The 27,047-nt window shown below is 40.9% G+C and overlaps 1 protein-coding gene across 13 annotated transcripts in view; it reads left to right on the top strand.

Moving 5' to 3' along the window:
* MYRIP (myosin VIIA and Rab interacting protein) overlaps positions 1-27,047 on the top strand; it is a 359,689-nt gene that overhangs the window by 238,316 nt on the left and 94,326 nt on the right. The window contains exon 2 of one of the 13 annotated variants that reach the window (XR_007355041.2): positions 4,327-4,477. The exons of 11 other annotated variants lie outside the window; for them this stretch is intronic. The gene's annotated coding sequence lies outside the window, so the exon portion shown is untranslated. Of the gene's footprint in view, positions 1-4,326; positions 4,478-18,888; positions 19,027-27,047 lie in introns of those variants that run through there. One more of the 13 variants, XR_007355043.2, reaches the window with a different exon arrangement.

Genomic DNA, 27,047 nt, shown 5'->3' on the forward strand with positions numbered 1-27,047 from the left:
TTTTTAACTCCCCTGCAGTAGTGCTTCTAATGAGCTTGGCGTCTTTTTGTGCCTCTTTTCAGGATCATTTGTGCTGCTTCTGTCCTACTTTTGAATTTGATCATTTGTGCGAGGAAAAATAGCATCCCTTTTGGGGAAAAGTTGCTTCAGATGTTGGTGTGTGTCCTTTGCTGGGATTAGAGGAAAGTGTTTCAGCTCTTCATTACAGCAATTACTTTTCTTTCTACATATCAGAGGGGTAGCCATGTTAGTCTGTATCCACAAAAACAACGAGGAGCCCGCTGACACCTTAAAGATTAACAGATTTATTTGGGTAAAAGCTTTTGTGGGTAAAAATCCCACTTCTTCAGCTGCATGGAGTGAAAATTACAGATACAGGCATAAATATACTGACACATGAAGAGGAGGGAGTTTACCTTACAAGTGGAGAGCCAGTATTGACAAGGCTAATTCAGTCCGGGTGGATGTAGTCCACTCCCAATAATTGACGAGGCGGTGTCAATACCAAGAGAGGGAAAATTGCTTTTGTAGTGAGACAGCCACTCCCAGTCCCTACTGAAGCCCTGTCTCAATTCTCCACTGACTGTTATGTACATTAACAAAGTAAAAATTGTTCCATTTAGGGAGAAAAGTCTAAAGGGAAAGGATTTTACGAGACTTATTTCTGTTGTACAAACATAGGAGGTATGATGGAGAGAACAGTCTATTTGGTAACATATCTAGCCAAGAATTCCAATTTTTTTAAAAAGTCTTATTTCTTAATCTAGAAACTAGGTAGTATGTAGAAGAGTAGCATGTCCAATTGAAACGGCCGGAGGGATTTAGATAGGTGGAATGTTCTGGAGTAAATTTTAGCCTGGACAATAGGATTAACATCTTTATTATTATGAAAAGTGTTATGTGATTCTTAATGGCTGCAAGTGGTCAGGATCTTGCTTTTATGATTCATTCAAAAGATGGACCCTCAAGTACCACAGTGCTCCCTAGAAACACTGGGGCATTTGTTCAGTATTGTTTCAAAAGGAAGTTCACCTACATTGAACGCTGGCAAGTGCTGAATCTACTTGCATTTTACCAGTGCCATTTCCTGCAGCACACAGATCACTGGAAGTCTTCCATCCGAGTATTGGCAAGTGCAGCCCTTCTTAGATTGAAGGCTTGTCTGTATTGCCACAATTATCTCAAGTTACTCCACTCCAATTAGCCTAACTCTAGTATTGGCCACATTGTGAAATAAAACTCAAACTAACAGAGGATTGGATTAGAAGACAGGTTTCAGAGTAGCAGCCATGTTAGTCTGTATCTGTAAAAAGAAAAGGAGGACTTGTGGCACCTTAGAGACTAGAGTTTCTTCTTCTGTGTTTGCTCCACAGCTCCCATTGGCTGGGAACTGCGGCCAGTGGGAGCTGTGAGGGCACGGTGCCTGTGGGCGAGGGCAGCACATGGAGCCCTCTGGCTGCCCCAGTGCCTAGGGGCCACGGACATACTGGCTGCTTCCAGGAGCCACCTGAGGTAAGCGCCACCTGGAGCCTGCACCCCAACCCCCTCCTGCACCCCCAGCCCTGACCCCCTCCCACACCCTAAACTCCTCATCCCCAGAGCCTGCACTCCCAGATGGAGCCCTCATCCCCCCCCGTATCCCAACCACCTGCCCCCCTCCCGCACCCTAAACACCTAATCCCTGCCCTCAGCCCAGAACCCACCCCCAACTGGAGCATTCATCCCTCTGTACCCCAACCCAGAGCCCCCTCCCACACCCTGAACCCCTCATTTCTGGTCCTACTCCTGGGCCCACACACTCAGCTGGAACCCACATCCCCTCCCACACCCCACACCCCTGCCCTAGCCAGGAGCCCCCTCCCACACTCTGAACCCCTCGGCCGCAGCCCAGATCCCCCTCCTGTACCCCAAACCCCTCATACCCGGCCCCACCCTAGAGCCTGCACTCCCAGCTGGAGCCCCCTGCACCTCTGCCCCTGCCCTGAGCCCCCTTTCACACCCAATACCCTCATCACCTGCCCCATCCCAGAGCCTGCACCCCCAGCCAAAGCCCTCAGCCCCCACACCCCAGCCCAGTGAAAATGAACACAGTTGGGCGAAAGTGAGCAACAGAGGGAGGGGGGATAGAGTGAATGGGGGTGGGGCCTTGGAGAAGGGGCAGGACCGGGGCAAGGCCTCATGGAAGGGACAGGGCAGGGGTGGGGCAAGAGTGTTTGGTTTTCTGCAATCAGAAGATTGGCAACCCTATGGGCAGGACATAAAGTTTCTTTACAGAAGTGGGAGATGGAGCCAAGTTGATGAAACTTGACAGCACTGAAGTGGTGTGCAGAGCTTATGTTCACTCTTCAGTGTATTAATATTGAGCAATGAATGATCCTATTAGATGAATAAGAGCAAATGGTTATGGTGAACTTATCTGGTAAACCTATCAAAAGATCCTTCTGAGCTAGAAGCTAAAACTTTAATTTGTTTTTCTTTCTTTCCTTCCTGTCTTCTGTTACTGGAACTTGTGATTTATCTTCTATTCGGTGTACATCAATGTGCCTTGCTTGCCTAAATTGCACTTTAAACAATGAGATAGAAGTCCTACATTAACAACAGTCAACAGTGGATAATAACACAGTTCACTCACCTCTTGCGTCACTCTGAAGAATGAAAGTCATATAAATGGCCTCAAGAAATACTGTCTGTTCTTTCATAATCCCCATTATTCACTTGTTATTCTGGGTCTGTTAAACAATGACTGTCTGTCTGACTCATTTTAGTGAGTTTGCGATTTTCCCTCCATTATGCCAGCAATATAACCCAGAGCAGTCCCGAAGTAGTTGAAAGGCCAGGTCTGGTTCTGACGGATAAAGTGTAACATTTGTAGTGGAGAGGGTCATGCACAGACACAATCTCCTCTCTATGTGTACTGTTTGGCATGCGCCAAATAACTAGTTAGTACAGGGGGGGGAAAATGCTGCGTTTTTTAACCTAGATTCCTTTTCCCTGTGCAAAGGTAATAAACAATAACCTTCTATGCCTCATCTGTCATTTGGATAGTTCTATTAAATAAACAATGTGGGAACAAAGGTCTAATTTAAATGTACAAAATCAAGAATACTGACATTCAAAGAGGAGCTTTATCCTTGGCATAACTTGTCAGGATTCATTGAGTATTTATGGGTTTCTAAATAAGGGATGATCTTCTTATTCATACCAAGAGGCAAGTTCTGCCCCACTGACTCCCTGGGCAACTCCAAGATGCGCAGATATGGCAGAACAGAATTTGGCCCTTATGTGCTGCACCATTTCAAAATAATCGGTGAACATATGGCAAAGCGTCAACCTTAACTTTAAAAATTCCTGCCCAAAGATTTTTTGAACAGAGTTATGGCCTATTGTAGAACTTCATAGTTTGGGACTTCCCATGCTGATTCCAGTGAGCTACTCCGTAAAGATTTATTGACAGCCTTTTACAAATGCAATTAATGTTTGAGTGTGAGTGCTTACCTTGGGATTAGGTAATGTGTGTGTACTTAACTTGATGGAGTTTGGTGCCAATTACCGCCCATTATAATAATGGGGTTGACAGGCCATATATACCAGGGACCCGATCCTGGAAAGTGCTGAGGGTCTGAGAGCTCTCAGTTCCCTTGACTTAACATGAGTTTTGGCTCTTGGGTCCTTGTAGGATCAGGCTCTGGTTACGCCCTTTGGTGCGGGGATTTTGTTTTTGTGCAATGTAATTGTGAAGCGTTTGTTTATTGAGAGTCCTATACAAATAATAATAGCATTTACAAATCATGCGAAAAGCCTGCTTTTAAGCCTGAAATAACACGCTTGAATTTAACTTCTCCTCTCCAAATGCCCTGAAGAACAAGAACAGAGGAGAGCGTAGTTACATATGCTGTGTCTCCTCTCACACTCTAGGTCGTGGGTGTCTAATAGAGCTGGTCGGAAACATTCAAGTGAAATATTTTTTCTAAGAATTTGAAGCTTCATCAGAAACCTGCCAGCTCACCTGCACTGCTGCTCCGCAGTGTGCCTGGGGAGGCTGCTGGGGGGCCCAGGCTTCCAGGGTTATGGCCCTAGAGCTGACACTATATATGAACTGCCTTGGAGTCAGGGAACAAATTTCTAGGATCCATGGCTCTGGACAGCCCACCATGTGGACTACCTCAGAGTCAGGGGCCACAGCGCTTCCAGACTTCTGAGTGAGTTTGCTCCCTGGTCTGTCCAACTCTTTTTTTTTTTTTTTTTTTTAATGGAAGCTTAGATTCTTATCACAAACCTATCTATGGTGGTTTCTGGATGATGGTGATTTTTTTCTTTTTGCTACAGGTGACATACTGTGACTATGTGACTTACATGATGTGACTGAAACACTATCATTGGTAGATAACTCTGAAACTATAGAAAATTATGGTGATCTTGAAGGTGGATGGTCTTCAGAATCCTGTATGATGAGTATGGATTCTCCTAAACAAAACAAGTCAGTGCTTAATTATTATTCCCATACTGCTCATTTAGTATTACCCATTGCATTCACTGACACTCAGTACTACTTTAAAGGTGAAATTGTAAAAGGAAGATCTGCCTATTTCAGCTATTTATTTTTTTATCACAACTGCATCTCAAATGATAGTACCATAGAGTAACAACTATATTTTTTGCTCAAACATGAGAATTCAAGAATAGTCCCGAAGGAAGACAGGCAGTCCTTAAGAAAGAAGTATGAAATAAAAAAAATTTACCAACCAGAAGATCCTGCATGTTCAGACTGTTCCTTTCATCATCTTCAACACAGCTTCCTCTTGAGAAGGAACACTTCTCATGATATTGTTTCATTTTGCACACATGCCTGTCTTACCCAAAGGTAGAGGAACTTCATTAAAATATTCCCAAACTGGGTCCCTTTTACGGCCTGCTGCCATTATAGGTTTTCCCTTCTAGTAAGAGAATGGTATGGTAGATCTCAAATCAATGAAGACCTCAAGACTTCTGGAATATGCTGCTCAAACAGTCTGACTTTTGTTTCTACTGCCTGTCCCTCCCTTCTCACATTTATCTTCAGACAACTTCTTCTTGTCCAGATCTATTCCACCCCCAGCAATCTTCAATTCATTGGACTATTTGAAACTTTGCACTTTGAGAGAGAGGTAAGCGATTGACTCTGTGTACACAAATTTGCCGAGGGACAGTAGGGTTGAGGTCTGTTATTTCTCACCTCTATTTATTTTAAAACATTTTTGCTGTTAACAAGCATGTTATCTCTGGAGACACAAATCCACAGTTCGAGAACTGCAAAACTAAGCATCTCTGATGGTATCTTCTAGACTGAGCACTGAGTCCTATTGGGTAGGTGGAAAGATTAAACTAAATAATCTATACAGAAGCCCCTGAAACCTCATAAAATTGGGTCCCTAATCCATGAACTATTGGAACTCATTTACCAAACCTTTCTTAAGCATTACATGAATATATTGTCTCATACTATAGAATTAGAATTTATAATCCCTATTCCATGATGAGATATCTTTGAGCTATAATGTATCTTAATTAAAACTATCTTTAGATAGGTTTTGAGGGATTTTTTTTAAATCATTGATTTTTATCCACCCTGGCTATCCAGCATGTTCTGGAATTCATGTGGCTTGGAGGTCATGCAACTCTTCCTACTGTGCAGCTCCTTCAATTCTTATCCCCTATTTAGAGAACTAGAAGTGACCTCAAGAAGTGACAAAGCCCAGCCCCTTGCACTGAGGTAGGACCAAGTAAACCTAGCCCCATCCTTGTCAGGTGTTTGTCCAACCTCGTTTTAAAAATCTCCAGTGATGGGGATTCCACAACCTCCCTTGGAATCCTTTGCCAGAGCTTAACTACCCTTATAGTTAGAAAGGTTTTTCTAATACCTAATTTACATCTCCCTTGCTGTAGGTTAAGCCCTTTACTTCTTGTCCTACCTTCAGTGGACATGGAGAACAATTGATCCCCCTTCTCTTCATAACAGCTGAGAAACCACACTGATGGCAGTGAAAACATGTTGTAGATTTTGGGGCATGCCATGATTGAACTCATGGGGAGTCAAGTCCACTCATAGTTACACTTCATGCATCTTGGATTTTAACATGTTGTACTTTGTTCAGAAAAGTTGTGCTGTTTTTGGCGCTTATTCAAAAGAATAAGCAGTGTCAGCCTTCTAGAGTGTGGAAAACTTGCCAGCTATTATCTATGAGAATGATGGGGAAAGGACTTGAGACAGAATTTTTTTTAAAAAAAAAGACACAAAATTACATTCCCCCGCCCCCTCTGAAGATTTTAGGAAAAGAATTGAGGTGGGAGGGAGAAGCCTTCATCTACTGCAGTCATTTCTGGCACTCAAAGATGTGCAGGTGCAAATGATGTGAGCATGCTCATCACACCATCCTTTGTAGTCTGCTAGCATCATTACTGTGAACTGTCATGGGACTGAAACTGAGAAGGAACAAGAGCTGACAGGAAGATCATTGGGAATGAATACACTCTGACATGTTAACCCTGTTTCCTGCTGTTGAGAACAGCTATTTTTCCCCACTCTCGTGGGTACATTTTAAAATGGTGAGGAGTGAAGAAAGGCCCCGAAAATCTGGTCTGTCAGCCTTAAAAATGTTGTCTTGACAAGATTTTTACTTTTAAATTTCTGTATGTTAATGAACTGCCTTTTAAGGCAGTAGCATTTAGTGCCTTTGAGAGTGAAATTTAACACACACACACCCCATATCATACAATATAGGCTTCTTTAATTTTGTGCCCCTTTGCAGAACAAGGAGGCAATTTACTGGCTCTTTCCTCCTCCCCCCCCACCCCCACTCTTCTCTTTACCAACTTCTTATTACTATTATTTGTATTACCATAGCAGATAGGAGGTCCCAGTCATAGACCAGATCTCCATTGTGCTTGGTGCTATACAAACACAAACCAAAAGGATGGTCCCTGTCCCAAGGGACTTACAATCCAAGTGTCTTCTTCTCTTGTTTGTTACGCTGGTCAAAGATGGAAAATGGCCAAGGTAATAAGCTGGGTTTTTGAGTTAGGGGCCCAAGGGCTTTGGACTTCTGCATCCCTTAAACTCTTTTAAAAATCTCACCCTTAGAGCTTTATTTTCAAGCACAGTTACTATAAAAATATTTCAGATTAATCTGAATGTTAATATCAATAACTTCTTTTCCAAGATCAAAAATGACAGATCTGCTGTAACCACCACCTCAAAGCTTTTGCACAAATTAAGGAGAGAAGCGTCAGACAGGGCTGGAGGATGTGTGGTTTCATTTGGGAAGTTGTGCAAAGATCTATAGAATTTTCTGCCTCAGTACTAGTAGTCTGTGCTATCTATCAGCATTTTAACAAAAAAAACTTCAGAAACAGACTTCAAAGAGAAACTGCAGACCTAAAATTAATTTGAACTTTAACACCATTAATTTGGGCTTCAATAGGGACTAGGCGTGGCTGGCTCACTACAAAAGCAACTTTTCCTCTCCTGGAATTGACACCTCCTCATCAATTATTGGGAGTGGACCACATCCACCCTGATCGATTGGCCCTGTCAACACTGGTTCTCCACTTGTGAGGTAACTCCCTCCTCTTCATGTGCCAGTATATTTATGCCTGTATCTGTATTTTCACTCCATGCATCTGAAGAAGTGGGGTTTTTATCCACAAAAGCTTATGCCCAAATAAATCTGTTAGTCTCTAAAGTGCCACAGGACTCCTTGTTGTTTTTTGTAGATACAGACTAACCCAGCTACCCTTCTGATACTTAATACCACAACATGGCATCATTACTTCTGCGCTGCTTGTGACAGTGGCTCTGCCTTCAGAGCTGGGCTCCCAGCCAGCAGCCGCCTCTCTCCAGCTGCCCAGCCGCCACCAGCAGCACAGAAGTAAGGGTGGCAGTACTGCAGCCCCCCCCCAACTCCTTTTTGGGTCAGGACCCCTAGAATTACAATACCATGAAATTAGCTGAAATCATGAAATTTATGATTTTTAAAATCCTATAACCGTGAAATTGACCAAAATGGACCGTGAATTTGGTAGGGCCCTACCTAATTTCTCTGTCCCCTTCCCCCCACCCTCCCAGAGCTCAGCCACGGTGCCCCCCCCCCCAGCCAATACACCAAACCCTCTCACCCCCAGAGCCCAACCACAGGCCCGCCCCCTGCCCAGATACCCAGACCCGCCTCACCCCGAGCCAGACTTGTGGTCTGTATTAAACATATCTTCAGTGATGATATCTGTTACATGTTAGTTGAGATCTTTTAGTTTCCAATGCAAAGGCTTCCTTACAAAACAGAGGAGCATATTCCCGGTTTTGTGTTCTGTACACTTGTGACTTATTGACATTTCTAGGAGTTACACATGTGCACTGAATGTAGATTATGGCCCAGAGAGCCTGAAAATTCTACTGCTTCATTTTTCTATTAATGGTTATTGAAACCCAGGGGAGCTTGTTAAGCCAAGTCAGCTGACACACTGTAACTTAATTTCACAAATTGTCACTACCTACAACTTCCCCTCAACCATCATGAAAAATAATGTTGCACTTACTGGTTCTGAAACTATTCCAAGCCTCCTAGCTGAGTAAGAATGGAAATTACGTTAAACAAAGTAAGACAACCATTAATGTATTTGCCCATGCTTTAAATTAACGCCAGTGACTTCTCTAAATAAGATTCTGAAGATGAACTAAAAGAAAGTACATCTACCCAGTATTTCCATAAATAAAACGTGTTTTAAATGTGAAAACTTGTTGCCTCATTCTGTTTGTCTATGTGTGTGTGCGTGTATGTTTGCCTTTTGCTTTCTTTTTAAATGATAATTATTGTTGTTAGTTGTTATGGGGCAGTTGCATGAAAACAAGGTCTTTGTTGCTGAATAGTTTTTGTCCTGGCTGCTTATTTCTCACATGCAGCCATAAGCCTTTCTTTGCCAGCATAATCCTCTCCACAGCAACTAATTATGATGTCACAAACAAAGGATTATGACTTCAGATGGGGAATAAACAAATTAACTCGCCATCAACAAAGATTTGGACTAAGCCCTCATTTGCACCAGAGCAGAGGTCAGTGCAGTTGGAATGGCGATGCTGTGTGTGCGGTGGAACACAAATAGCTCTAAACCACCTTTTTGCCTCCCTTATCTAGAGCCCAGCAGTGGTGTTCTTCTAACTTGTTACAGTTTTTAATTGGTTTTAAGGGTGGTGCAGGACTGCACTGCCCCAGTGGGGCTACTGAGGGGCACTGGGGGGGCTGGGGACAGGGAGATTGAAATATAACAGGAGATTCCTTTAATCACTAAAGATTTTTAATACATTCTGTTTCTATTATACTAGTAAAGTTCTCCAAAGTACAGCATGTTCCAGCCCTCTTCTGCTTCCAACACTCCTGTGCCAGCTGGGGTCATGGTTGCATTGTGGCACAGAGCTGGGTACACCATCTTTATGCTATCTGGGGTTCCCCCATGTCACGGTGTGCCTCGTTACCCCTTTACGAGAGCTTTCTGGCTGCTATGCTCTGTCTGAGAGGCATAAAGCAGCAAGAATGAGTATCTGGCCTCCTGTGTATATGTTAACATCCCAGTAATTTAGTTGTGAAATGCTTTTACTACAGGGTTTCATAATGGAAAAGGTATTGAAACTGCAGTGTATGGGAAACAGTAGGGAGTAAAAATTGGTGATTGGTGCAGTTTAGTTTATTTACAAAGAATGTACGAAGTCCTGTGCATCTGAATGCAGAAGGGATCAAACAGCAGGAAATAGCTTGTTTTGCTCATAGCACCAAGAACACTCTTTTCAGCCTACACACTTAACCTGTCCCCGGCTCTGAACCTCTCTGAACCCATCAGCGCTATAAACTTTTTTTTTTAATGAAAGCTGAGATTTTCACATAATCACTGGGCTTCGGAAACGGAGGGTCTAAGAAGTATACCAAACAGCACAAGTCTGTCAATAAAATCATAAGAGTTGGCAACACCTTTTCTCTTTTAGACTATGGATATTTGCAGGGTGATGTTGTGATAGTTCTAATGCACACCAGTATGAGCTGTTAAAGGGACACTTACAAGTGGTAACCACCCCCCCGCCCCCGCGCCAGATTTGGGACTAGTATGTGCCATTTAGTTACAGACTGGTTTTAAGGGTGGTGCAGGACTGCATTGCCCCAGTGGGGCTACTGAGGGGCATTGGGGAGGCTTGGGACAGGGAGATAAATATAACAGGAGATCCCTTTAATCACTAAAGATTCTTAATGCATTCTGTTTCTAATGTAGCTGGGATTGCATACGTTTGAATGCACCCAAGTCCTTTGGGAACTCTTTTTTCCTAAAAGTGATACTAATGATTTTACAATCCAAATTTTCAAAGGTTACTGCCCTATGTTAGTGCCTTAAAATAAAATGTCTTGTCTTGCTAGGTTTGTAGAACATTTTCAAAGTGTGAACTTGAAAGGTTACTATTAAAAGTGTAATTACACTTCCCATTACTTTCTGGATTCTTTATGGGTTTTAATGTGCTCGTTAGTGCTCTGTGAACACATCCAATTTTTTTCCTGACATTGTTGTGGAATTTTCCACCAAAACTGTATCATAAGCGTTCAGGCCCCTTGATTGACTGACTGACTGACTGACTGACTGATTGATTGAGGAAATTTTTGAAGAAACATTTGCTTTGGTTGAAACAGAAATGATGCAGGTTAGCTCAAGGAGGGCTGGGGGTTGCACAGACGTCTACGCAACTGTGGTGAACTGTTATCAGCTAGACACAAAAGTTGGGATAACAGCCAACTTTCAAAAATGTCTGAGTTGTAAGGAAAGAAAAAAGAGGGGTAGAGTGTGAGAAAGAGAGAGAGTTGCTGTACAAACATGTACACTAGCACATTACATAGATACTTTTGGTATTTTGGTGGTAGGTAGAGGAAGAGGAGAAAAGAAGGGAGGAAGAATAAGATAAGGACGAGGAAAGTAGCTGAAGATGTTGATGCTGGTGGAGGAAAAGGGAGCCGAGTGCACTCCAAATGTGGGCACCGCCTTACCCTATATGATGCATGGAGTAGGCCACATCCAGAGTGCACCCAAAAGAGGTGAGGTGTGTTTCTGGAATACACGTAGGTACCGTGGCTCTGTGGACACCTCTGAAGAATTCTGACTCTGTGCCTCACTGCCCAACGTGAGGCCCAGGCATCAGCTGAGTCCGATGGGAGCATGGCAGCAGCTGCTACCCCGATGAAAGTTCTGCCTGAGCACCGTGAGCCGCGCGAGAGTCACATGGGGGAGATGAAGAAGGCCTTAAAGTAGAGTAGACAAAAGCTGAAAACTTCATACTGGTTTGTATATTTCAGGAGGGAGCTGGCCTTGGCTGCTTCCCCTGTGGATCGAAAAGAGACACTTCCAGTAGGAGGCACTGATGGGAAAGCTGTTGCTGAAACAAGTTACCATGCTGAGCAGGCAGTGTTGCACTTCCTATGGGGGCTCTGGAAGTGAATAATGCTCTTACGGTGAAGCGTGCGCTTCATCCCTCACTTGAGGTACTGTGAGTAGACAGGGCCTTTCCTCAGCTCTAAGCCTGAAGAAATATGTAAAACTCAATCCGAAAATAAAGTATAATATAGACTATTGCAAATATTGTATAGAATCTTATATAATAATTTTGAGGCTTTCCAGAGGTTCTCCTCCTTTTTATGAAAATTTCACAAAGGTAATCGCTGATTTGAACCCTATTAATAAAAGCAGCAAAAACTGAGTGCCAGCATTTCTGCCTGTTTGCATTTAAGTGTGATAGGCCATCCAGGCAGGGCACCAAGATCAGCATCACTCAGAAACGTTGCACAGGTAGTAGCAGGATCAAGAGACCGCAGAAAGCTTAGATGAGAGAGAATATTCAAGTAGCACAAAGGATGATAGCAGCTGCAGTAGAGAGAAACCCCCAGCCTGATCCAGGCAGGATCCCACTCTTAACAAAAAAAAAAGTAGCCAAAGCATCCCTTAATCTGACATGGACTGACGATGAACAAACCAAAATATAATTCTGTAGTACCAAGAGTGGCAGAGTTGAGCTTTTGCACAATGGGAAATCACAGATGTTTCAGAGAATGAAGTAAACATATTTATTAGGGAAGAGCAAATCAAAACCTTGGCTCCAAGCTCAAAAATAATGCATAATAGTAAGAGCTCTTTAATGGCCCAAATCCAAACACCCTGAAGTTGGATTTGATCTGTGTTTCAAAACCAGTTCAGAAGTATTCTGAACTGGGATTTTGCTTTGAGCCTGCCATTAGCATGTATGTGTAAGCACTAATTTGTGGGAGCCAAATGTAATGACCCTTGCAGTCCCTTCTAACCCTATGATTCTATAGTATGGGGCCATTCCTACCCATGATATTTATGTTACAGGAGCAGCTGGATACAGCAGTTGTCAAGCTACGTAAAAACAAATAGAAGTAAATTTATGTCCCAGTATGTAAACTGATGCTGTGCAGTCAAGTAACTCTTTTTCTTTTGCCTCTTCTCCTAAATTGATAATTAAGGTTAAACGCCTGTAGAACACAAAAAAGGCATCATGTATTCTGTCAAAAGGGAGCAGCTGGCAACTGTACAAACTGGTGCACGTGTGATTGGTGACCTAATGCTGAAGAAGGCTTTCAATATTTTCCTCAGCCTTCCCTGACCTTCTTGCTAAGTGTTTCGTCTCCACAGACCAGGTTCTCACCCCTGTAATACTCCAATAGTATCAGGTGCATGTATGATAAACAGGAGCTTCTCCGTGTGGGGGAGCATGTTCATCTGTCAATTAAGTTGTATCTCTGTACTAAACACCTACTCAGAGCAGACAGTGAATGGTGGTAATTTGGACAAAGCCCAGCTACAGCACCGGTGATAGCACACATGGTAGATTTGTGCTGGCAGACACAGCAGAAGCATCTTGACCACGAGACTCCTGTGTGTCTGAGACACCGTATACACGTATGTTGTCCTCCAAATGGTCTCAAAGTAATTTTGCACCATGTGCCGTCCTGCTGTCAAGCTGTGTTGCTGCTGACTCCTCCCTATACCGCCTAACATATGGAAATGAAATAGCTTAAAAAATTCAGTCTCTGTTAAACAGGAAGGAACTCACTCCACGTGCCAAAGTATCACAATGTCTGTAACATCACTCATTTTTCTAACCTTCTTGCAGTCCCAGCGACTTATTCAGAGCGAGGCTACATTCCATTCCATGCTTCTGCCGGTTAAATCAGAGCCCTAATGTTAACTCAGTGTAGATTTTAAGTGGTTTAATAGATGTATGGCTGTGCATTCGGCCTGTCAGAATATTCTGCAATTTGTGGATGTATCATTTTGTAATAGCATCAAAGCAAAATAGTCATACAGAGAAAAGCTTTTACATAAATTCCATGCTGCAGATGGATCTGGAGAGTGACATTGCATCTGGGCATGATGCAGAGTGCGGGCAGTTCCATTTCTCCCCTTTGTCTCCTACTGGGTATAGCTGCCAATAATCCTAACAAATGCCAAAATGTTAATATTGTGATCTGATTTATAAACCATGATGAAAGCATCAGACTGGAATGACAACTGACTCTTCAATAGCCGTGTGAACGTGAAGGCTTTTTGGTCATGTTAGCGGACAGTACTTTTTAAAATGTGGTTTTGGTGATAAAAGGGCAGACAGTAATCTGCTGAGCAGTGCTCTGTATCCAAATAAGAAAATATTAACAATTGAGTGAGGAAGCTAATTTTGGCCTAAAAGCATCAGTCACTAAAGCCACAACATTCCTAATATTTGGACTGCCAGAGAGACCCCGCATCAAACAAAGGGATCTGTATGGTAAGAGCTGGATGAGGAATATATTATGTAATTGTGAATTTCCAATTAAAAATGAAAATGCCTTGTTTGCCTGATTGCTGTTTGAGCAAAGCTGTCATGGAAGGAGTGCTAAATAAGCTCAGTGTAGGTTATCATCACTGTATCAAGTTTTTCACCTGTCATTACATATTCAGCCATTTATAGTTCTTGCCCTGTATCTTAACAAAACAGTCTGCAAAACTGTGGGATATGTCTTGTTTCCAAGCCCTAATACAGTGCATGTCTCGTGAATTTAGAAGAGAACTGTGTACATGATCATGCTAACTAACTCGGACCCTTGATCTCACAAAAGGTTGTCATTCATACTTCTACAAAAGATATTGCAAGGACTACATTCTTTTATTCTTAGGATGCATTTACACTGTAATATCCAACTTGGGTACGTGTACGGGTACATGCTAGCTCTGATCAGGTTAGCACACCATAAATGGCAGGGTAACCTACGTAGGTACTCAGGTGGCTACCTTGTGTCAACACCTGCGCTGCCATGGCCACATGGCTATTTTTAGCACTTTAGCTCGAGCATACCTAGCGCATGCGCATCTACCTGAGTAGGGAATTATGCCTCCAGATCCACTGTAGACACACCACTTGATACATAATTTGCACAGAGAAATTACTCACACTGCAGTATGTTTTGTTTTTTCTTTCTGTTTAAACTGTATCTTATCTGAAGATACCAAGAAGATTTTGTAGGGTGCTTTTACATTTCATAAGGAGAAGGATCATCTTGTGATTGACGCTTGGGATTTGGAGTCAGGAAATCTGAATTCTGTTCTCGCTTTCACAGTCCTCTTGTGTAACGGTGGGCAAGTCACTTCACTTCTCCATGCTTCAGTTTCTCATCTGTAAAATGCGGGTAATAATATTGAGCTAACTTGCCTATTATGCTTTTGAGGCTTAACTAATGTTTAAGGTCCACGAGTGGAAGGTGCTGTAGAAGTGAGGTACAGCATTATTAAGTCATAATTTAAATAATTATTGTAATATATATGTAATCTTTAAGGTTGCCCAACACTTTCTAATATAAAACACTGTTTTAAGTTGCTTACAACTTTGACAAGCTTTAATCATTCGGTCTGAAATTTTCCTTGCAGCACATCTGCATCAGGCTGAATTTTGTTGGAACTATTTTTAGTGTACTCCTTATTATAATAAAACAAATAATTGTACTGCATTAATAATAATAATTAACTGGTGGTGCTACCAGTCATACCTATAATAATGATTACTAAGGTATGATTATTCATTGTATTGTAATAAATACACTAAAATGTATGCAGTGTTTGCTTTCTTTAATAGTTATTAAACATAATATAAGGCCACTTGTATGTGAATGAGGGGTTGAAGTCTGGGCCTAGTGTGAAAAAGTTTTGTGTCCTTTGTTAATAAGCACTTGTGTTTTAGCTCTATTTGAGTCTTGTCCAGAGATTCTTTTTCCTGTGCCTTATGTTTCATTATAATTCAATTTAAGCATCGGTTATGAATCACTCCATGCTTGTAGCCTTTAGGGAGCTCAGTAGTCCTAGCTTGGATTGTTTTAGTTCATCAGTTCTCGTAGCAAGATTTTAGGTGTGCACACGCCGGATACTCTAAAAGGTAGAAACTGAGCTGTCATGACCTACACTGAGTTTCATTCTGAGAGAGTGAGATTTCCATGGACATGGAGCTTGATATGAAATAAAATGTTTATTCGTATTACTACTTTATTGCTATTTGTATTAACACTTTATTTATGGAGTTTGGTGTGCTAACAAATAGAGCTGGTTGAAATTTTTTTTTTAACGGTTTCATCAAAATGGAAATTTCCAAAAGGAACATCTGTTTTTGATGATGGTTTTTTGCTGAAAACCTAAAAACAAAACTCATCTGATATTTGAAGCCAAAAATGTTTTGGTGTCCGAGTTTTTAACAAAACAAACTTTTGAAGAAAATTTTAAACTTTTTTTTTTGCATGGCAAGAAAAGACATTTCCCAAGCAGCTCAACTAAGGAAAATACCTATGAAAACACAGACATTGGGAAATGGTCAGTACATATGGTGTATTTTACAACTAAAAGAAAACCCTTTTCATTTGGATGCATTTCTCATCACGCACTTACCAGATTTAATGTATCCATCTAACTTTGATAGCTGTATGGGGGACTAATTTGTTCTGTGTCTTGTTTACATGACTGGTTCAGTGTTTCACTAGATTTGGGGTCATGTCTAAGTTACTTTGTAAGATAGTTTCCATGTCAATTAAACATTGCAGTATTGTAAAAATACTATTAATGAGAGAATGAGTTGGGTCCATGTATTTCATAGTCGTGATTAACGTAGATCTGCATTCTAGATGTCTGTTGATTTCTACACCCCTGCCTTCTAGATCTGTATAAGTAGCTACGTGTGTATGCTGACATCTTTTTAAGGTAAGATACCGATATCTTCACCCTTCATCTTAAAGTATATCTCAATATTTTCTCTTTTAATTGTTCTATTTCTGTATAAAATAGTTGCAAGAATAGTTTCCCACACTCTTGTATTAATAAATACATGAGTTAATTACAATTTAAATAATAAATCATAAAACTCTGTATCTTTTGGACTTAGTACAGTCCGTTACACCACCTTGGGAGTGCTATGTAAATTACTCTTCTTTGGATGCAAATGCCACATGTAGCGGAGTTTCAAGCCTTCAGGGGAGGAGAACGGGGGAAGAATACCCTCTTTCAGTGAATGTGGCTTCTCACAGTTGGGGTAGCAAGCCTAGCAGATGGAATTAGGGAGCAGCCCTTGTCCTCAGGGCACGAAGGCCTAATGGCCAGAGTCCGCAGAGCTGCCCTGGCTCTCAAGACAGCGATGCCTAAGGGCCAGAGTCTATGGACCTGATCTGCCCTCTTCTCCTCCTCCTTGTTTTTGGGAATAGCACCCCCCCCCAAATTATTTTCCTTTTTTGTTTTAACTGAAACAATTTGCTGAAATTGACACAAATTTGTGAAATGTTTCTGTCAACCCAAATCTGCATTTTTGATGACCAACCCCCCCCCCCCCCCCCAAAAAAAAGTTTCAGCTGAAAAGTTTCACCCAGCTCTACTAACAGGATCTGACCCCCTCCACTTTCTCCTGTCTTATATGCTGTTTTCTCTGTTCTCTTCCATTTTGCTCAAGTAAAGGCTGCTCTTGATCACTTGTCTTTAGAACACTTGTCCTGGCAGCTCCTACAGAAAAATATTTGGGACTGGTCATAGCTGTCTATTTAAAAGTCTCTTTAAAAGTAGACATGACCCATTCCTGTCCAAATCTGGTCCTTTCAGGACACTCCCCTGCAACCAAGGGAAAGGACTTAGCCTAAGAAGGAGCAAAAACTGGTATTAACCGCTGCAACCAAGGGAAAAGAATTGACCTGGAGAAAGGTGAAGGACACTTTATTTTGTTTTGGACTCTTCTTTACCCCCCAGAAAGGGATTTTTGTGATTTGGTCAGAGGCTCAACTCACCCTACCAGTTCTGGAAAAGACTGTCTCTCAGGGGAAGCTGAGATAGCAGCTGCACCCTAATGCCAGATTGACTAATCTGTGGTTACAGGGCTCTCTTTGCTGTTTATTATGGTCATAAGAAGTGTGCAGGTGAATCACAAATGCCAACAAAAATAGACTTTATTTCTCTAGTTTTCCAGTTATTCAAATAGCTGAAAACAAACAGTCAAAGTAAATTTGCCCAGATTTAGAGTCCCCTTTAGCAAGGCAATCTGGGATTAAAATCTCATTTGTATAATTTTTAAAGGCTTTGGAATTTCCTCATGGTTTTCAGCTGTAAGATGGAATTTAGCTTTAGCCAGGCTGCTAGGCAGCTTACAAAATAAAGCTTCCAGCTTCAGGATCCAGCTGAAAATGTCTTGCTTATACAGCAGAGAAAACCAGTCCAGAGAGAGATGTACATTTAAATATAGTACTTTTTCTAATTAGTGGTTTGAAGAAATAAGTAAACATAACAGTCCCATGTGGTTTGCAGGCTTCCTAATCACGTTCTGCTTGCCAGTTGTGAAAACACAGAAGGTGTTACCTGGGTTTCTTAGGAACAGGGATAGACTTACTGTGCACGTACAGCACGTTTAGATACACATTTGTATTCAAAAATACATGTACAGTCACACTACAACACATACGTTACCCACACTGGCCTCAGACGTTCCCTGCCCCCATTATCTGCTGGGCAGAACTGAAAAGGGAGAATCATTTGCTGCTTTTCACTCCTTTGGCTGGCTAGGGACTCATTTGGCACTTGGTGTAGTTTAGTACAGCCCTGGTGCTTTAAACTATGCCTGGCTAGCAATGGCCCATAGGGATTGTCTGCCATTTGGGGATGACTGGAGTGCAGCATTTCTCTGTCTATGCCTCCTGCCCCTAGAATTCCCTCTACCGTGAAGGCTTCAGAGGGTGGATAAGAGTCAGCTACATTGGCTCTTTATCATCTGGAGTGCAGAGTGGGGTTCAGGATGAAGCCCCTCATATGTGTGCTGTATGCTATGAGTAGTGTTTTCTGTCGCATGAGCATCATAAAACATTTTTTCTATGCAGTTTTCTGCCTCTGACAATTTGTAAAGCTTCAGATGTCCATAATCACAGTGTGTGGTGATGGAATACGATAGCTATGCCTTCCATAAGTAGACTGTGCATCTGAGCTTTGCAAAAGCTAAAGTTGCAGGGCGTGATACTAACCATTTAAAAAGGGGAACTGAATCTGAGCACATTTAATATGAGAAATCAAAAAAAAGAAAAGTATATATATCTATATCTATATAGATCTACAAAGCCTGAAATGGGTCCTGGTTTCTCTTTAATATTATGTGCTGATGGCTTTTCTCATCTCCATTGCTGGGATTTCTGTTTCTTAGAAGCATTCTCCTGAAGAAACAGACCATAAAGCAGGTTGTTGTCCTTTTGGTGTTCTTGAGCTCGATGTTAAAAACCCGGCATATTTTTCTAATCAGGATTACAGATTTAATTTGCATGGTTTAGCCTCGGCTCCCCACCCCCCGGTTGGAGTCGACTTTGTATCTGTTATGTGGATATTTTCTTGCTTCATCAGCTGCACATTTTTGTTCAGCTGTTTTTCAAGAATCTCTGTCTAGAAAATAAGTTTGCAGAAAGACAACCCTTCTCTCAGGTAATCTGAATAACTAATCAAAGTTAGTCTTTGTTCTGCTGCTTTGTTTTATATCTGCCGTGGGAATGGGAAACATTTCTCATGTCAGAGACTGGTGCATTTCTTCCTAAATAGTTATGTTGATTTATATTTTGACAGAAAATGTTTTCATTTAATTAACATTAATGCAAAAGTTCTTTGACCATTTTTACATGTGAGTTTATTGATAAGTATTTGTGTTCTATGGCTCAAATACAGAAGCTTTTGCATGACTGTAATTGCTGTTGAATTTATCTGTTTCACTTCATGAGACACATTCTAAAGGATACAATCTTTAATGTTAGATATAAAAGTGACAAAAAATAATATGAATGTATAGCTGAGGATTTTTCAAAGTCTCTAGTTGTTTCTTTTTTAAAATCCTACAGTTGCTATACGAGTTTTGCTTTATAGGTTTAATTTTTGTAGCTCTGCGTATTCATATTTTCATTTCAGAAATCTTGTTAATACGACATTGACAATCAATTTCAATTTGCTTAGCAACAAGAGTTAATACGAATGAGACTGAAAAAGTTCTTCAAAGGGATGGTTTATTACTATTTAGTTTAGTTGTAACATATATTTTGGTTCACATTTAGTTGTGTTTTGCATGGAGCAGCCTCAATATGGTGGAGCGGGAATACACCCAGTGCTGTTTTAGTATTATTTCATGTATGCAATTTATCTACAAAACATCCATATGTCTGGAAAACAGAATTTCTGTCCCAGGAAAAAATTTGAGATTTTGAACATTTGTTTTGTCTTGAATTGAGACAGAGTCAACATTCTGAAATTTCCTGCAGAACAAAATTTTTGAAAAAAAAAATTCATTGTGAGTCAATTGAAACATTCTGTTCTGATAAAAAATCAAAATGTTTTGTTCCAATTTTCACTTCATTTTATATTATCATTTATAATATACAATAAAATAAACGTAATAAGAAAATGTTGTTTAGAAATGAAAAAACATTCCATTCTAAAAAAACGTATTGACCTTATCAAAATGGGTTTTTTTAAAAAAATTTTTTTTAAAAAAAAAACCCCATTTTGATAAGGTCAATATGCAGCAGTGGAAAAGGGGAATGGGAAGCAACAAGAGCAGTCTAATGGATTAGTGTAGTTCTGTGGTTGGGGATTGTTTTGTTTGGGTAAGGATTTCTACATGTCCAATGTCTAGTTTATCTATTCGGCTCAGCATGGAAAAGTAACATTAATGAGCCTTGTGAAGAAGTGTGTTTTAAGGAGGAAGTTAAAGGAAGAATGTGTGGAGGCATGGCAGGCTGGGCTAAGGAGAGGAGTCCAGGTTTAGAGTGCAGTAACACTGTGTAATACACCATAGTATTGGTAAAAAAACGTATCTGTATTTCCTGGCTCCAGACTCATGAATTGGATCTAGATTACCAAAGGTTATAGCCCAGCAAATGGTATGGGCCAGTCTCCACTGACTCCAGTGGCTGCTGTTACATAGAGGACTGCATGGAAGAAGACCGATGGATGAGAGTGGAAGAAAAACACAAAGGGGGTGAAAAGAAAAGGAGTACTTGTGTCACCTTAGAGACTAACCAATTTATTTGAGCGTAAGATGCCACAAGTACTCCTTTTCTTTTTGCAAATACAGACTAACACGGCTGTTACTCTGAAACCTGACAAAAGGGGTGGGGTTACTTGTGCAACGAGGGTGGAGCAACAGAAAACCAAAAACCTTATGGTGAGTGGAAAGTGTGTATGTAAATCAGAACTTGTGATTTACGTAGCCTGGCAAGCTGGTTGCTCATAGGTGAGAAAGCTTAACAGGCTGGTTGTTTTTGTTTTGTTTTGGGTTTTTTTTGTTTCTGTAAAAGAGACATTTTAGCCCCTGAGGGAAGACTGGTATCTCTGCCAGCTAGAGTCAACATTAAGTCTGTTGCTATTGTTGAAGAGATCAGTGTGGTAGTAAAAACCTCTAGTAAAAACTGGAGTTAAAAATTTAGGTCTCTTATCTGACTGGTTTTCACCGTTTTTGTAATATATACTGCATATATTTTAGATGTTATTCCCTCAGGTACAGGAGTCCATAATTGTCAATAAACTGAAGGTGTCTAAGTGTGTCAGATTATCGCAGGACCCCGCTCCTTTGGAAAGTGTCATTTTCCAGATTCTCAGCCTCAGGAGCATGTATGTATGGGACTTCTGGGGCCTGAGTCATCATCGCATTACTCCAGTGTAAACTGCAGTGACACAGTGATGAATGGGGCCCAGTAGATGTCCAGAGGGTTATGTATGGTCAACAGCAGTGAGAGATGTTGTTTAATTAGATGACAAAGTGGTTTTACACAGGCAGTAATCTTTGCCATCTTGGCTCTCTTGCAAAACAGTCATTTGTATTTTCTGTCAATTTGTTGGTTTCTTGAATCAACTCTCAATGAATAAACATCAGTTATCGTAAAACATGAGCCATTTTTCAGGTAAGTAAAAGTGGGAAAAAAATATTCACCAGTGGCTGTAGTTGCTGATAGAGTAGCAATATCCTTACTAATATATGGTTATTCCAAAAGAATACTGGGTCACAGGAATGGTATTGGGCATGGCCTCCTTTCCTTGCCTGTGTTTCTTTCACTGCGGGTACACAATGGAGACCTAGGGTGGAATCCTTTTATTTGCAGCCCAACAGATTTGGTGTGTTGTCTAGACAGGGCATTCTTTTTGCTGAGTTACACACAAATGCTGTTTTTGTGGTTGCATGAATTATGAATTGCAGTGTATTGCATGAGCGAGGCCCAGTGGGTGAAATAAGTGGGTATGTAGCTCAAAAGCTTATGTTTCTCACTAACAGAAGTTGGTCCAATAAAACATATTACCTTACCCACCTTCTTCTTTTTTATATTCTGGGATTAACACAACTGCAACAACACTGCAAACAATGCATTGTATATCTTTTTTAATTAAAACTTAAATTATGTCAATGATCCTCAGAAGCCAGGGATCAGCCTTTGAGGGTCTGTTTTATTCAAAGACTCTGGTTCACACTCTTTAGAAGCAGATACTTTATTCTTGGTTTCTACAATCAGATTACATTCTTTTCAGCAAATTGAGTCAAAGTTCCAAGGAACTGGAATCTCACAGTCTTTTAATGGAAACTAAATAATCAACCTACCACCTTAGGGAGTCTTGTTTACAAACCTGCAGTACTTGGTAGTGTATATTAGCTCTGATGGGGATTTATAGTGAACTCTATAGGTGGCATATTTTAAGAAACCTGTTTTCTGCTGCGGGCATTGAAATGTCATACGATAGATTGAAATGTGATTCTCTGAACCTTAATGTGATTTTGACAGATTTTCTGGATGATTTTACTAAATACTCACTAGCTAGTGTCTACTGTCAGGCTGTCCTGCGGTGGCTCAAGAACATGTGTACCAATCTCAGGGCAGTGTGTTAGGAAACAGGGCACAAACCCCAAATTGGTTGAGAGTGCTATACTTAGATTTCACCATGCAATTATCAAATGTAAACTCCTTGGGCACTTTAACAGGCTTAACATGGAGTCTCATACAATCCCCTTGGTTACTTATCTGTCTTGCCATCCAGATAAGCTTATTCTATGTTACATGGTCACTTATACCATGAATCACAGTAATATTGAGAGGTTTCAGAGTAACAGCCGTGTTAGTCTGTATTCGCAAAAAGAAAAGGAGTACTTGTGGCACCTTAGAGACTAACCAATTTATTTGAGCATGAGCTTTCGTGAGCTACAGCTCACTTCATCCATATTGAGGTTACTCCCAGTCCCAAAGGACCAGGGACTTACCCCAGGTCAATTACACTTTAGATCTCACTCCAAAGACCGTGCTAGTAGCCAGTCCTATAATGAACTACGTAAAGATTCATTATATAGGAAAAGGAAACAAGAGTTAATTAGAAGGTTGAAGCTGGTAAACATATAGTGACAAAGCTCTGTCCTTGCCTCCGTGGGTCCCGTGTTTCCTGGCGGATTTCGCTAGCCTCAGAGGCTCACTGTGACCCTTCACATAACCCTTCTCTCTCTCTAGAGACAAGGGTCACAGTCTACTGAGCCATTTTCATCTTAAGCCAGCAAGGGAGGTGAGGGGAAGTTATCCTTCCTTGCACAGTCTCTGTTGTCTCCCAGTCTCAGTGATTAATCAGGGGGCAAAGTGTGTGGGGAGCCTGGGCCCACTCTCTACTCCGGGCTTCAGCCCAGGGACCCTAATAGTATCGGCTATTGTAGCTGACCTTTTAGAAACATGACATGTACAATTCTCTGGGCTACTTCCCCCACAGCAGCCCTCACTTCCTCAAGCTCCACTTCACCCTTACCTCAGGGCCTCCGTCCTTGTGCCTGATATGGTGTGTACTACTCAGTCTCTCCAACAACGCAACTTCCTCCCACAGCTCCTGACATGCACACCCACCTGACTGACTGGGAGGCTTTTAACTAGTTTTAGCCAGTCCCTGACTGGCTTCAGGTGTCCCAATCAACCTAGCATTCTCCCTGCCTTCTGAAAAATTCTTAATTGGCCCCAGGTGTCTTAATTGACCTGGAGCAGCTGCCATTTCACTTATCCTGGTACCAGGGATTTGTTTAGCCTGGAGCTAATATATCTATCTCCCACTACTTTTCTATAGCCATCTGGCCTTGCCACGTCACTATATATATTTTTAAAAAATCACAGTCACAAACCATTAACATATATGTGTGTGTGTGTGTATGTATGTATGTATATGTGTGTGTGTATATATATATATATATATATATATATATATATATATATATATATATATAAATGGTTTGTGATTGTGATTTTTTTAAATGCTTAAGAAAGAGAGCTTAATCAATGTTAAGGCCAGAAGGGACCATTATGATCATTTGCTCTGACTTTCTGTATAACATAGGCCATAGAACCTCACCCAGTAATTCCTGTATCTAACCTAGCAACCCGTGGTTGAATTAGATGAGCCCGTCTTTTAGGGAAACATCCAGTCTTGATTTAAAGTTCCCAAGTGACTGAGAATTTACTACTTCCCTTGGTTAATTGCCCTCGCTGCAAAAATGTTGATTCTTATTTCCGGGTTGAAAATGAGCCATTTATTTTCAGTGTATCTCCTCCCATATGTTCCCTCCCTTCCCCTCGCATACGTACAACCTGCGTATCACAAGTTCAAAAGGGAATGTTGGAGTTGACTGAAAAAGAGACAAAATAAATGTTTACATATAGCACATTGATTCCTAAAAAAAAAAACCACTTCCTGTTCCTCCTGTGCTATACTTATCCAATATATTCTCCTTATCATTGCCCGCAAAGTGGAATTTTAAAACCGAAATCAGTACTTAATAAATAAAACTTCTTATTGCTACATGTAAGGTTACTAGAAAATTTATTTTGATGATATACCTTATATAAGGCAAGCTGAAGGCTTAACACACTGTACTAATTAGAGCACTCTATGCAGCAATAAAATTACTGGGCCAGATGCACCCCTGCTGGAGAAGGGAGGTGCTAATTTCGCCTCCCTGTGCAAGTAAAGCCTAATTCTCCTCAGATGATTGGCTCCCTGGGGAAGATGGATGGTGTCTCTGCTGGGGCTGGCAGCTTTAATTATCACTGGAGGCTCTATAGGAGTTCTGACAGCAGACTATGTACCTTCTCCAACTAGCCCTACCTACTTTTTGGGCTTTGTAGGCCATTTGCAAAGCATCTGTCAGAGGAGATATTACATCCATTGTGTGCTACCTTAATCTGCCCTGTGTCATATCCTCCACCACTGAGGTTCCAGTGCCCTGGTTTACACCAGCATAAACCAGGAGTGGTTTTAGCCCACTGTATCTGCATAAACATGAAACCTAATAATGACAGAAGTTGATCCTGTCTGATGACTGCTTGGCGGCCTGCGTGAAGTGAGTTAGGAGTCTCAGTACGGTTTCCTAGCACAAAATCCAATGAGGTAGTTGGTAAAAGTTTGCTAGCAACTTCAGCAGGGAGAGTGTGGACTGAATGGATATTTAAATGTAATTATTCTCTCCCTAGCATAGGTGATCTCTCTGATGCATGGTTGAGGCTTGTTAGCGGGGCAATGTAGGGAAGTTTACATTGCCACTCTCCATGCTTTACCTATTTTATGAGTAGACAGAGAACATAATTCTCTAGAAATGTCAACATAGCACCTTTCACAGGCAGCAAATCTATGCGAAAAAAATAATAAAAATTAAAAATACCAAAGAACAACCCTCAAAATCTAATTCGCTCTGTCCAGCCTTGATATTAGCACACATTAATATTGAAAACCTGAATATGAATCTGAACTCAGTTCAGCACCATTTAGAGCAATGAGCATTGGCAGAGTATTGATATACACACACCTAATGTGTTTGATTCAAATGTCTATGTTAAAAGAAAAAGAAGAAGAAATTGAATTCTTAAAGCTGAAGCATGGTTGATTTAACCTAAAATCAGTAGCTATTACATTAATTTCTGCCATTTCAGTTGAACACAATAAGGAAAATATTGACTCTTGGAGAAAGACAAAATTGACTGAATGTCTGGAGGATGGGCAATGGGATATGTACCTGTCATTTGTAGGTCAGAGTTTCAAACACGCCCAGTTCAGAAGTGACTAAGAATTGTTACTATCTGGTGGTTGCTCGTTGCCCTATTTTTGTTGAGATTGGTACCAGTTCAGACCCTAAAAGAGAGGTGTTCATTGAAAAACCCTAAACAATAAAAAAAAAATTAAAAAAATAAACCCACAATATCACCACTTTCTTGACCGTTCTCTCAGGGAGACCAAGGACCGGGGCTGTGATTCTGGAGAGTGCATATGTGCCTGTTTAATGTTAAGTATGTGATTTAAGTGCTATTCAGAGTAGGGATATTACCTTTCTTGAATGAGTCTGAAGACCGAACTACCCACTCTTCTCTTGATATGATGATCACTTTGGAACATGCTTGAAGAACATTGCTGTCATGGTTGTGGGAAAGCTTGTGTCTGCGACCTTAGAATTGACAGTTTGGTAGCTTTAACAAGTACCAAGTTCACATAAAAATAAGGTTCTTCAAGGTTTCTCTCTGCATATTCCCACTGATGGATATTTATCTCATTGGGCATTGGGAATCTCTTACAAAGCACCACCCTTCTCCACTACTGAATATTCAATGATTCTAGATACTGCAATGATATTAAATGTGGTGTATTTGCAATTTTGTATTGAACTAAAAAGTAACTATGTATGGCCAAATTCTGCTCTCAGATAAATATGTGATAAATGTCTTCATGAATAATAGTGTATACACATTACACCTGGTTGGGAATTTTCTGATGGAAAAGTCACTTTCTGCCCAATTGAAATTTTCCCATCAGAAAATCATTCACAGCTCCATGGTGCCCTTGCTGCTCAGGAGCCTGTCAGGCTGAAATTTTTAACAAATTGTTTCCAAATAGAATGACAAATTGAAATTTCCTGTCACCAGGAATTCCAATCATTTGTTTTGAAAAAGTCAAAACACTTCATTTTCGCCTTTCTGAAATGTCTGAGGCTGCCTGAAATCCTCTGGGGTCTGAAAGTCCCAGCTCCCAGACTCCCCAAGCTTGCCGGCCTCCAAGCAGCTCAGGCACCTCGGAGGTGTTTCAAAAAGGTTGAACTGAAATGTTTTGATGTTTTCTAAACAAAATATTGGAATTGCTGCTCCACGGGAAATTTAGATTTTTTTGTTATGTTTTTTAATTTTTTAATTTTCAGAATTTAATGCAGAATGGAAATTCCAGTTTCCAGCAAGCACTAGTGTGTGTCTAAGGAAGAATTTGGCCCACTGTGTGTTTTATGCATAGGATACAAAAATACTTTCTAACAGAAAGTACTGTCGTGTTAAAACCACAGCATAAAACAATTCAGGTATAAGAAAGAAACTCCATTCTTGACTTATCCTACTGAATTGCCTGCTGAAGCTCTTAAGATACCTAACATTACAAACTTAGACTATGTCTACACTACAGATTACATCAGCATAATT

The sequence above is a fragment of the Caretta caretta genome, chromosome 2 (assembly GCF_965140235.1).
Source record: "Caretta caretta isolate rCarCar2 chromosome 2, rCarCar1.hap1, whole genome shotgun sequence".
Taxonomy (NCBI): domain Eukaryota; kingdom Metazoa; phylum Chordata; order Testudines; family Cheloniidae; genus Caretta; species Caretta caretta.